This window comes from Lycium barbarum, chromosome 8, assembly GCF_019175385.1.
Source record: "Lycium barbarum isolate Lr01 chromosome 8, ASM1917538v2, whole genome shotgun sequence".
Lineage (NCBI taxonomy): Eukaryota > Viridiplantae > Streptophyta > Magnoliopsida > Solanales > Solanaceae > Lycium > Lycium barbarum.
This window is the reverse complement of record NC_083344.1, coordinates 97042011-97055980: the sequence shown is the minus strand read 5'-3', so window position 1 is coordinate 97055980 and position 13970 is coordinate 97042011.

Genomic DNA, 13970 nt, shown 5'->3' with positions numbered 1-13970 from the left:
GAATTTTCATAGGATTCAGTCTAACCTATTTCCTTTGTTTTCTCCCCCCCCCCCTGTCTCTCTTACTCTTCGCATGGCAAATTGGGTCGTGGATACAGCCTCCCTATTGGGCCTAAGGCCCAATAGGACAAGTCTTTCAAATTATGCCAAGTACGAGAAATGATGGAAGCTAATATATGTCTATGAAGGCCCAACTATGGGTGAAAATGGTTAAGGGCTCGGGACACCCCAAGTTTTGCTTCATTCTTGTGATATGATATGTTTATCTTCATTTGTATTTGTAAAACTTACAACATTATTGGGAACAAATGTTTGGAACTAGATCTTTTAGGCAAACGATACTTAAGCCGTTTAGTTGGACTTTTGGCCCCGTTTTGCGAATTTCCAAACAAACCTATTTTTTCCCTTTCAAAAGAATTTCTAAAATAAAGGCAAAACCGGTGTTTTCCTATAAAGAGATAAACAGGAATTAGAAATTCGGGTAGACATTAGCACTTAAAAGATTTTCTATTGAAATTATTCGTCAAAGTTTTCATTTAGCATTAAAAGGGACACGACTCTTTTCATAATAAATCCAGTTTGTAAAAATAGCAATAAAAGGTTCTTGGTATCATGGTAAACTTGAAAAATCAAAGTGTATATTGTGCCTTGCTCTTGAGAAACTGGCATGATTTTGATAAATCTCAAACCAACAAAATTGAATTTTGGGCAACGGCCCACTAAACTACTCTCGAGACTAGGTTTCAAATTTTAAAGTTAGTCTTGAGCCCCTTTATGAAAACCAAAAGAATTAAAGTTTGGGTCAGAATCTGTCAACATTTCATCAAAAACATCATTATCCTTCCTTTTTAACTTATAAAATTTTAAGTCCAAAATATATAGTAGGTGATTATCCTTCATTAATTCAACTTGTTTTGCGGCCCAATGCCGAATTAAAATAACCTCTTCCAAATATACTAAGACTTCCTTCGTTAGAAGTAATAGGCAAGGGGTCTTAGCGTATGTATATGTTTAACCCGAACCAAATCTGGAGTAAAGCATGAACTAAAAACATATATATTTAATTATAATATGTTTTCCTTCTTTGTAAAATATCATTTATCCTCATGTATAGGAGGAAATATATTTTATATGTGATAGATTCAGCCTAAAAATAGCCCATATGTAAGGGAACTACACTCAAATTTTTCAAAGAAAAGAATTTGATATGCAAATAAAAAGGCAGATTTTACGGGAATTTACACTAAATAAACAGTTCATGCAAATACCCACACATTGGAATTCGAAGGTCAACCGTATAGTACGGATCCTTAACACTAGGGTGCTTAACACCTTCCTTAGGGGATCACCAGAACTCTTACCTAGAACTTTGGATTAGAAAGGATTTTTTATGGCGAATGAATAAACCCTTCAAAATTGGTTTTCCTAATTTCCTAAAAATTAGGTGGCGACTCTTTTAAAACAATGTCCGAAAGAGCACCAACGATTTTGAAGTAGCTTTTCCAAGCGCTAACCCCGCTCGCGAAAATGCGGACCGTTACAGATGGCGACTCTGTTGGGGGCTTAAAGTTTCTAACCATAAGGGTTCCAATATAATGTGGGTATATTTGCCTTAAACTGTTTATGTGTTTACTTTCCGCAAGTATCAACTGTCATTGCATGCATATCATAACTCCGCCACTCTTGGCATTTATTTTACATTTTGTTCCAAAGGCGACTTCACGGAGTATGCAGTCGTACCTTCACTAAAACACCAAACACTTATTTTGGAACCATTATGAGGCGGGGTTGGTTTGTGGTCGTCCAACAACCCTGACGGTTCAGCCCCAGTTGTCCGCTTGGGTTCTCGATCTTTTGTGAAAACCCACTATAGTAAAACTAGGATAGAGCTAAGCCAAATCCCTGCTGAACTAGGGCATTCGTACCTAGACGAGCTTTGGGTATCTCAGATCCACCTAAAGCTCATTAAGGGAGACTAACCTGTATCTGTACGGTCTATGACCCAAAGAACACCGCATCTCATTTATATGCTATGGGGAAGCATGTTTAGTGCCTATACGATGAACCATTGATCCTGTAGGGTGGGGGAAATCCTAACCGTATTTTGTTTTGTAGATGGAAGGTCGCATCCGTTTTGACATAATCGTCGAGGCTCTGAATATTTTGAGGGTTTGGTGGGCATGGTTAGGGGATACTCACAAGAAGACAATTAGCTGCACCTTGGGTCACTTACCGGCTATCATGGCGCTGAAAGGTCGTCTAGAGTTAATGGAAGTATTAACCAGACATGGGGATGACAAGTAAATGTTATTCCTGCTTTGTTGAAATTGAGATGACCCCAACTTTAGAAGAGATTAAAGTCGCCATAGAAACTAATGGAACATGTCTAAGGAGGCGACACAAACCAGACCACCACTTGTTGTTTACGCAAAGGCCTACGGTCGGCTAAATTATGAGGTTTCTTGCACTAACCGAGGTGCCCTGGGCGCAATGACCTACGGTGACCTTTAGGGATTTATACCAGTGATTTAGAGATGCCACGGGGTACACTCTGTACCAGAGAGAATTCAAGAGTAAGGAAGAGTGGGAAGTTGTTAGGCCCTTGGCGTTTGCCATAGCCCTACTAGGCATTATGGTATTTCCCCAAGGGGATTCGATGGCCATAGACACCGGAGTGATCTACTTAGCCCACGCCATTTTCCACGGTATAATTAAGGAACAAGAGACGAGATATATTGATTTGGCGCGCACCATTTTGGCGGACATCTTTCAAGCATTGGATAAATGCCGAAATGGTTTCCGATACTTCCAAGGCTGTAGCATGTTGTTACAATGGTGGATTATCAAACATGTCAACATGGCTAAGGAGATCCAATACCTAAGCAACCACAACAGGATAGACCGTCTAACGAACTACTGTCCAAACCTTGGTTATATGTCCAAAGAGGCATAGGCCAACATTTTTGAAGAACTGACTGAGGGTAGGATCCAGTGGATGTTCCCTGACTTCATATCAAAAAATGTGGTGGTCCGAGGAAAGAACTGTCCTTTTGTGCCACTAGCTGGGGTTCGGGGAATCCGTCCTTACTTTCTATCTCGGGTTTTAAGGCAATTTGGTAGGAGGCAAGTGATACTGCAGGTAGGAAATTCTGAGCAGTTCATCATTGAGCACACGGGGCAAAAGATCAAGAATGCCGGGGTGATCCTTAGAGAATGGAATGGTCGCGTGAGTTGGAGACCAAACACTTTGGCCCCAGACAGATTCGAAACCGGGTGTGACCTAGGATACCATGATTGTCTACGAGGACACTTGGCTTGGCTACCTATTCCAAGGACAGTACCTCCCCATGACCCCCCAGGAAGAAGATCGTCTGAAAGAATGTTTGAAAAATACGGATGAATATTTACCCCAGATTCTAGAGGAAACAAACCCGGTGATTGTCAGAATGGAGATGTACAAGGCACGACTGCGGACTCAGACCACCCTTTGGAGGGTAAAGAAAGCAAGAACTATCCAAGCCTCGACATCAGGCGCTGGAGGAGAGCCTTACTGATTTACTGCTTTATATTAAGCCCCTTGTAGGCTTCATAATCTTTGTAATCCCTTTGGGGAAGATGTTTTATTATTATTATATGATGATTTTTCGGGGCAATGGTTCACCTTCTTAAATGGCACTTGCATGCTTCAATCGAATAGGATGGCTTTAACTCAAAAAGGTTTTTAGGAACACGAGTAGTATAAATATCTGCTGAAATTACATGAATGCTGGCTACGTGCTTCACATATCAATTTGTTGTATGTGTTATCATAGATTAAGGCTCGAATACATTTGACCCAAAGTCTAGAAACTACATATCAAAAGAAGACCAAAGGTTTAAACTTACCCAAATTTATCTCCAGTAAAAAGATTGACTTGCCATGGCAAACCAAGTAGAACAAGAGACGCGGACTTTGGGAGAAGCAACGGAGATGCTGAGAGACAAAGTACTACAAATGGAAAAACACCTCCAAGAGATAGGGAGAAAGATTGAACAAGTGGACCGATTGCTGGAGATGGTTGGGAATCCACCCGACGGTATACCCCAAGAACAATACTATGGGAATGTCCCAGAGGAAGTGAGGGAGTTAATGTTGCACTATATACCTCTAGAAAGGAGGTCCATGACTCCAAGGGAAGGGACCCCCAGGGAAAGAGGAGAGAGTCAAAGAGCTGGATCAGATCATTGGGTGACAGACCCACAAGAGGAGTCAGAGCCTCAACAAAAAGCCTCCGAACTGGCAGCGGAAGCCGAGCGGAAGAAGAGGAGGAAGATCCTCAGAATATGGAGGGAGAGGAATCGGAGCCCGTTGACGTGGAAGCCGAGGGGGAAGAGGAACCATTCGGGATGTTCCCTAAGTTCGCAGAATTTAAGAATGAAATGAATGATGAATCTGACTACTACGCCCCGACCAATGAGGGTCTGACTTTTATGCACTATCACCCACAATGGCGCCTGCCACCTCCACCATGGTATTTGAGAATTTTTGGAGGGTGGGCCCGCCTGAACTTGCATGGTAGGGAATCGCCTTCAAAGCTCGTTCCTCCCCATTTAGGGTAGCCCCACGACTTGTCACCTGTAAGGAGGTGTATGAAAGGATGATCGCAACAGGAGAACCTTGCACCATAAGGGTTAAGTTGCCGCCACCTGAGTTAGTCTATCCATACAAGATATGTCCATTCCACCGCAATCAGGCTGGTCATACCCTCAATGAGTGCTTGGGTCTGAGAAGAAGGATCGGCAGTCTGATCGATGATAGGATCATCGGGACTCTATGAGGGGGCTCGCACTTTATTAGTTTATGATCCTATTATTCCTGGGGAAGGAGTCACTGCTGGCACGCAGATCTGGCGATATGACTTCATGGTACTTGAGGAATCATATGCCCGCATATTCTCGACCCTAGTTAGTCTAAGAAAGACTAGGCCCGTGGAACCTGCCCACGAACCTGCACCCGTGGGACCTAATAGGAGTAAATTTTGTCTATATCATGCAGAATCTATGAGGCATGATATAGAATAGTGCTATGCCTTCAAGCTCGAGCTGGAACATAAGATCAGTACTGGAGAGATTTTGGTAATCCTTCTGCCGCAGCACTAAGAAGAAGGAAGAACAAGAGCGAGCGAGTTCGTAAGGACAGCGACTCTCAGAGTAATATTTTTTGTTAGATAGTAGGTGTCCCCATTTTTTGCACATAAAAGGTTAGCCCCCTCCCCATAAATATTGTAAGGAACCGCACCGACCTATCGTCCCTATGGAGGGATACGTCGGAAGCCCTAACCACACCTAGTCAGGGGATGTCTCTAGCTAGGTTTAGCTTAAAGGATACCATAGATTTATGTATCCTTCTTTTGTAAAACGAACTACCATAGGGCCTGATTTCCCCCGGCGGGATACGTAGGCAGTCTATGTAAGACTCGGCCCCTACATAGTATAAATTACACTTCCCCCATTAGATTAACTTCTATAGCAAGGGGAGAGATTGCCAAGGTAAGTCAGTCATAAAGCCCACTGGACCAAGATCCACACAAACATCAAAAACCCATAAATACCCAAGCCTTTAAGACAAGGGATCAAAAATGTTCGAGCTTAATATACAACTTTACGTGCTATGTGTGCTTTAAATATCAATGTGTGATATCTTGTTTTATATTGTATGATCGATGACTAACATTATCTACCGTTGAGTTAGTCTCGTCTTATAGAGCGAGCCGATTAGCGTAGTATTGAAAGATGGCATACTTCACGAGATCAAAACCTGCATTAGTATCCCTATCAGACAAAGGCAAAGAGAGAATGACTAGTACTCCCGAGAATGGAAGTGAGCTCGCTCTCCATGAAGGAGATGCCCAAGACCTGCTGGAGGTATCAACTCAAGAAGATGTGATTGCGACATTACTGACTACCGTAACGGAGCCCCAAGAAAAGGTAGCCAGGAGCGAAGCCACAAATTGTTACACCTCGGAAATTTTTCGTGAGCCAACAATGAATAGACCAACGAAGGGCATGAGTGTGCGATATTTTACTAAGTAGGGGATGACTATTTATGAACTTTGGAAATAAGAAAGTTTCAGAATTTCATTTCAACCCAGTGGTCGTAAAATGGAATACGGCCCGTAAAGTGATTTATGGACCGTAAAGTGCCATCGTCCTTCAACTTTCTGTCAAATGCATCAAATGGTTAAACACGACTTGGAATACGGACCGTAAATTAAAATACGGCCCATAAACTGAGTCGTAAACTGCCATGATCTTCAGCCTACCTTTCTGGTTTTGATATGCTTAAATACGGTCGTGAAGGACGGACCGTAAACCAGTATACGGCCCGTAAAGTGGGGTTTACGACCACTGTACACCCCCACTGTTGTTCATTAAAAATCAGATTTTGAGTTATTAAAAAGGGACCCTAAGCTCATTTTATTTCATTTCTCACCTACACGGTTTAAGAAATCTTTAGAGTAATCCAAAACACTTCATCCAGAAGAATTTAAGAGAATCAGAGGGAGATCAAGATCAACCACATTAAATCCATGAAACAAAGTGTGTGAAACTCAAGTGAAGTTCATCCAAACCAAGAAATTCCAAAAGAGGTGAAGTAGGGTTTTAGTGCTAAAGGAAGAACTTCACTCTAGGCTTGTTCCACCACCATCTAAGGTAAGTTTCATGACTTTATCAAGTTGTTTAAGGTATTGGAAAGCTAAGATGCTTGAACTGTAGAAAGACATGGAAAATGGGTCTTAAATGGGAGAATAGTGTCATAATTGAATGGTAGTCGAATCGAACCACAAACGTTGATGTGCCATGATTATGAATATGTTGTAAATGATGTTTAGACCAGGAAGTAAGCATTATATATGAGAAAACGCGATAACGAACTATAACCATAAATGTGGAGAAAATGGAGAAAAATGGTGGATTTTGCTCAACGTATATGAATGACGATTGTTGATACGATATTGTGAAGTGTTGTTGTAAATGTTTAGGAGTTGAAATAGAACGTGGGAAAAGTAGTAAAAACAAAGGAAATGCTGCCCAATTTTTCCTAGAAATAACGATACGTTCTCATAATCGATTAATTAACGTTAATGCGAACTCTCTCGTGAAGGTAGCGACGTGATATTGGAGGAGAACACGTGAACGATAGCTTAGCTAAACGACAAAGGTATGTCAGGCTAGTCCTTTCTTTCTATGGCATGAATCCTATGACATGATTCTTCTTTCTTCTTCATGACTCTCCTATGCTCCTAAAAGCTAAGAGTGTAAGATCATGAATAATGATACCAGATAAGAGCAATGTCATGTGTTCAGTAGTGATATGATGGAATTCCTTGCTTACACTCACTTTACATACTAATTCCTTCAAGGTGAGGTAGAATGTTTATAAATTTTCATAATGAAATCGAGGGTTCACGACCTTACGTGACCTCGATAAAGTATGGTTGTCTTAGAGTCTTTTTGCATATGTTATGATGAGCATATTATAATGAGCATGTTATGATGATATTACACCGCGCCTAGTTGGCCGGGCAGTCACCACTAAGGCGGGCAGCTTATACACCATGGCCAGTTGGCATGGGCAGAAACCATTAGTGGGCGGTATGAGATGGTACCCCAGACGGGGGAGGCCTGGATGCGGGCAAATGTTACTGATTATCTCACCGCACCTATATGGTCAGGCAGTTTATATATATATGATATGCATACGTGAGATGATGATAAGCTTAAAAGTAAGTCAGCATGCATTACTTTTCATGTAATTCCCAGTCAGGTACAGTTGCTCCATACTTGATGCCTCCCTTATTTCCTTGATGTATTATTATTGTTCATGCCTCTCATACTTAGTACAATATTCGTACTGACGTCCGTTTTCTTTGGACGCAGTGTTCATGCCCACAAGTAGACAGAGAGGTGAGCTCGATCCAGATTCTTAGTAGCTGGCAGCTGATTGCGAGCACTCCATCGTCCGGAGGTGCTCATGATTATTCTCTTGGTATATGTATATTTTGGGTATGGTGGAGTCTTGTTCCACCTATATGTATAGTATGTCAGTAGAGGCTCGTAGATGCACGGTGTGGATAGATGGTCTCACGAGAGGCTTTTCTGTGTATGTATATATTATTTTGATGGTCGAGAGGCTTATGTCTATAAAGTATTTTTATGTTCTCAAATGAAAAGATGATTTTCTTATGTCCTAAGCATGAATTGATAAAAGAGCATTAAATGGGTAAGGTGAGTAGCAGAACGAGTGGTGCTCGGTGGCTAGCCCCGGGTACCCGTCACGGCCCCTAGTTGGGTCGTGAAAAAGGTGGTATCAGAGCAGTTCGGTCCTAGGAAGTGTCTACGAGCCGTGTCTAGTAGAGTCTTGTTTATGGTGTGTTGTGCGCCACATCAATAAACAGGAGGCTACAGGACATTTAGGAAAATGACCATCTTTCTTCAGATGAGATTGTGAGATAAAGCCATGCATAAGATTTTTTTTTCATAAAAGTGTGTTGTGATTTCAGAAAGCCGCCAAAGGGAAAAGCTACAGCCGCCCAGAAGGGCAAAGCCACAACGAAAAGACGGGCAGAAAGAGAGCCTCTGATGAATGTAGAAGAGGGCGAATTACAAAATGAGGCCTCGCCCAACATAGAAGAGCAAGGAGGAGCCTCTGCTCCAATTCCTCCACCAGTCGCTTCGGGTCAACAAGTGACCGAAGCTATTCATCTATTGACGCAATTGGTAGCCGCACAGGCACAACGACAGAATGCGGGCCCGAGTGATCGTTCAACTAGTACAAGAGCCCGTGATTTTATGACTCTCAATCCCCCGGAATTTTTCGGGTCGAAGCCGGATGAAGATCCGCAAAACTTCATTGATGAAATGTTGAGGACCTTAAACCTCCGAGACCGAGTCCATGGAGTTGGCCTCTTATAGACTCCGCGATGTGGCGGTATTATGGTACAACAATTGGATAGCATCGAGGACAGAAAATGCACCTCCTCCCGTTTGGCAAGAGTTTGTTGACGCTTTTATTCGCCATTATTTGCCACCCGAGGTCCGCCAAGCTAGAGCGTACAGGTTCTTGAATCTAAAGAAAGGAAGCATGAGTGCTAGGGAATATAGCTTGCAATTTAATTCCCTGGCTAAGTATGCCCCGACTATGGTAGTCGACATGGGGGATCGAGTGCACAGGTTTGTGAGTGGTTTGGGACCACATCTATTCAAAGATTTCTTGACAGCTTCATTGCAGGACGGGATGGACATTTCCCATATACAAGCCCATGCCCAGAATTTAGAGGGGCGACAGCCACCGAAAAAAGGTGATCGTGATATTGACAGGAGACAAGGTAAGAGGGCTAGATTTATGGGGGCAAGCAGTGAGTATAGAAGGGGACCGAGACAGATGCATTCTAGGCACCCAGGTTAGTCAGCGACTAGTGCGCCTCCCAGATTTTCAGATAGGAGGTTGGATCGTTCTTTTCGGTCAGGGCAGGGCCAGAGTTCGAGGGCCTCAGATTTTCAGTCTAGAGGAGATTTTAGTCAGAAGGGATCCCCAGTACCGCGGTGCAACCAGTGCTGTAGACTACATTCCGGACAGTTTCGCCGAGGTTCGGACGCTTGTTATGCCTGCGGTCAAGTTGGCCATATGATGAGGGATTGCCCTTGGATGAGAGATAGGGTTGGGACTCAGCCCACAGGTTCAGTAGTGGGTTCTTCTTCAGTACGCCCCACAGCACAGACTCTAGAAGGCAGAGGGGGAGCATCTACTTCAGGTGCTGTTCAGCCTCGCGTATATGCTTTAGCTGGGCGACAGGATCTTGAGTCCTCCCCGAACGTTGTCATAGGTACATTGACTATATTTTCCCGTGATGTATATGCTTTGATCGATCCGGGTTCTACTTTCTCTTATGTTACTCCGTATATTGCTGATTGTATTGGGGTGAAACTCGAGCCAATTAAACCTTTTGAAGTATTCACTCCGGTTGGTGATCCCGTGATAGCAAAACAAGTGTACAAAAATTGTGTCGTGGTGATATGAGAACGTCAGACCAAAGCTGATTTGATTGAGCTGAAAATGGTAGATTTCGATGTAATCATGGGTATGGATTGGTTGGCGTCGTGCTATGCTAATGTTGATTGCCGCACAAAAGTGGTTCGATTCCAATTATCGGGAGAGCCCGTGCTTGAATGGAAAGGCAATGCAGCATTGCCAAAGGGTAGGTTTATTTCCTATCTCAAGGCAAGGAAGATGATAGCCAAGGGTTATATTTACCACTTAGTTCGGGTTTATGACACAGAGGCAAAGCCGCCAACTTTCCAGTCAGTTCCGGTAGTGAATGAATTCCCAGATGTGTTTCCAGATGAACTTCCAGGTCTTCCACTAGAAAGAGAGATTGACTTCGCCATAGATGTGTTGCCGGACACCAAGCCCATTTCTATTCCTCCTTATCGAATGGCCCCGGCGGAATTGAAAGAGTTAAAAGCACAGCTGAAAGATCTTCTTGACAAGGGGTTTATCAGACCCAGCTCATCGCCATGGGGAGCACCAGTCTTGTTCGTGAGAAAGAAGGACGGATCCTTACGAATGTGTATCGACTACAGGCAATTGAACAAAGTGACGATAAAGAACAAATATCCTCTTCCAAGGATTGATGATTTATTTGATCAGCTGCAAGATGCTAAGTGGTTTTCTAAAATAGATTTGAGGTCGGTTATCATCAAGTGAGAGTTAGAGAAGCAGATATCCCCAAAACGGCTTTCAGAACGAGATATGGCCACTATGAATTCCGAGTAATGTCGTTTGGGCTAAATAATGCTCCGGTCGTGTTCATGAATCTGATGAATAATGTATTTAGGCCGCTCTTGGATTTGTTTGTCATAGTATTTATTGATGACATTCTAGTATATTATCGCATAGAATCAGAATATGCAGATCATTTGGGAGTTGTACTTGGCATTCTTCGAGCCCGGGAATTGTATGCAAAATTTTCAAAGTGCGAGTTTTGGCTAAATTCTATAACATTTCTGGGCCATGTTATTTCCAATGATGGCATTCGAGTAGACATGGCCAAGGCCTACGACGCCCACGGAAGTCCGTAGTTTTCTGGGTTTGGCAGGCTATTATAGAAGGTTCGTAGAGGGTTTTTCATCTATTTCAGCCCCATTGACGAAGCTAACTCAGAAGTCCGCTAACTTTCAATGGAACGATGCATGCGAGCGTAGTTTCCAAGAGCTGAAAGACAGGTTGACCTCAGCTCCAGTGCTAACACTTCCAGAAGGGCCAGATGGTTACGTTATGTATTGTGATGCCTCCGGTGTGGGACTAGGATGTGTATTGATGCAGCACGGGAAAGTTATTGCATATGCTTCGAGGCAATTGCGGAAACATGAGAAGAATTACCCCACTCATGATCTTGAATTGGCTGCGGTCATCCATGCGTTGAAGATATGGAGACATTACTTATATGGTGTGCATGTGGACATCTATACAGATCACAAGAGCCTCCAATATATTTTTAAACAGAAGGAGCTGAATTTACGGCAGAGGCAGTGGTTAGAATTATTAAAAATTATGACGTGAATATTTTGTACCACCCCGGTAAAGCAAATGTAGTAGCTGATGCACTTAGCCGCCGATCAATGGGCAGCTTATGTGGAATCCCTCCGGAAAGGAAAGAGATGGTTCAAGAACTTCACCGATTAGCAAATTTGGGAGTGCGTATAATTGATTCGGGCGATGCCGGGATTAGTATAAATGATTCCACAATTTCGTCGTTGGATATGGAAGTGAAAGAACGGCAGTGCGAAGATCCGCAGATATGTCGTTATAGAGACACATCTCCTAGGAAAGAAAAGTCTCTGTTTGAAGTTTCCATGGATGGAATTCTTAGGTACCGAGGCAGGTTATGTGTGCTGAATGTGGCGGATTTGCGCCAACGAATTCTAAAAGAAGCACATTGCTCTCGATATTCTATTCACTCTGGTGCGACCAAAATGTATCATGATCTCAAGATGATGTACTGGCGGGGCGGCATGAAAAGGGACATAGCAGAATTCGTGACACAATGTCCAAATTGCCAACAGGTAAAAGTTGAACACCAGAAGCCGGGAGGCTTGTTGCAAGAGATGGAAATCCCTACCTGGAAATAGGAAGTGATCAACATGGATTTCATCGTGGGATTACCCCGTTCCCGTGGCAGGTATGACTCTATATGGGTGATCGTGGACAGGATGACGAAAGCTGCCCATTTTCTTCCAGTCAAGACTACGTACTCAGCGGAAGACTATGCAAGGTTGTATCTCAAAGAAATTGTGCAACTTCATGGAATCCCATTATCTATTATCACAGATAGAGGAGCACAGTTTACAGCTAAGTTCTGGAAGTCTTTTCAAGAAGGTTTGGGCACGAAAGTGAAGTTTAGCACGGCATTTCATCCGCAAACTGATGGGCAGGCCGAGCGTACTATTCAAACCTTAGAAGATATGCTACGAGCATGTGTGTTGGATTTCGGTGGTAGCTGGGATGCCCACTTACCCCTTATTGAATTCGCATACAACAATAGCTACCATTCTAGCATACAAATAGCTCCATACGAAGCTTTATATGGGAGGAAATGTAGATCTCCAATCGGATGGTTCGAAATAGGAGAAGCACGACTAGTGGGCCCTGAATTGATCCAACAAGCAATAGAAAAAGTCAAGGTGATCCAAGATCGGTTGTTGACAGCCCAAAGTCGCCAAAAGTCCTATGCAGACAACCGCCGACGAGACTTGGAATTTCAAGCCGGTGATTGGGTGTTCTTGAAAGTGTCGCCAATGAAAGGGGTGATGAGATTTGGTAAGAAAGGGAAGCTAAGTCCCAGATACATTGGACCCTACAAAATCATCCGCAAGGTGGGTCAGGTAGCCTATGAATTGGATTTGCCTTCGGAGCTTGAATCAGTCCACCTAGTTTTCCACGTTTCAATGCTCCGCAAGTGTTTTGGAGACCCCACCAATATTGTCCCGATAGATGATGTGCAAGTGACAGAACGACTTACCTATGAAGAGGTGCCTATTGCTATTTTAGATAGGCAGGTGCGGAGACTCAGAAATAAAGAGCTAGTTTCAGTCAAAGTCTTATGGAGAAACGATAACCGGGAAGAAATGACTTGGGAAGCAGAAGAGAGCACGAAGTCCAAGTACCCACACTTATTCCAACCCCCGGGAGAGATCCAAGACGAAACGCCGATGATATGAGGTATGTACGCTTTATTTTTATGTTTTTGGTCGTGTGTGGCCACGGATATGTTGATATTGTGATGTAGCCCTGTGAGGCGATGATATTATGGGTTGTTGTGACAGGTTGGTAGTGTCAAATTAAAGGGGGAACTCTGGCAAAAGTTTCGTAGAATCCTGAGTGTTTAACATTCGAGGACGAATGTTTCAAATAGGGAGGAAGAGTGTTACACCTCGGAAATTTTTCATGAGCCAACAATGAATAGACCAACGAAGGGCATGAGTGTGCGATGTTTTACTAAGTAGGGGATGACTATTTATGAACTTTGGAAATAAGAAAGTTGCAGAATTTCATTTCAGCCCAGTGGTCGTAAAATGGAATACGGCCCGTAAAGTGATTTACGGACCGTAAAGTGCCATCGTCCTTCAACATTCCAAAATTTCAACTTTCTGTCAAATGCATCAAATGGTTAAACACGACTTCGAATACAGATCGTAAATTGAAAGACGGCCCGTAAACTGAGTCGTAAACTGCCATGATCTTCAGCCTACCTTTCTGGTTTTGATATGCTTAAATACGGTCGTGGAGGACGGACCGTAAACCAGTATACGGCCAGTAAAGTGGGGTTTACGACTACTGTACACCCCGACTGCTGTTCATTAAAAATCAGATTTTGAGTTATTAAAAAGGGACCCTAAGCTCATTTTATTTCATTTCTCACCTACACGGT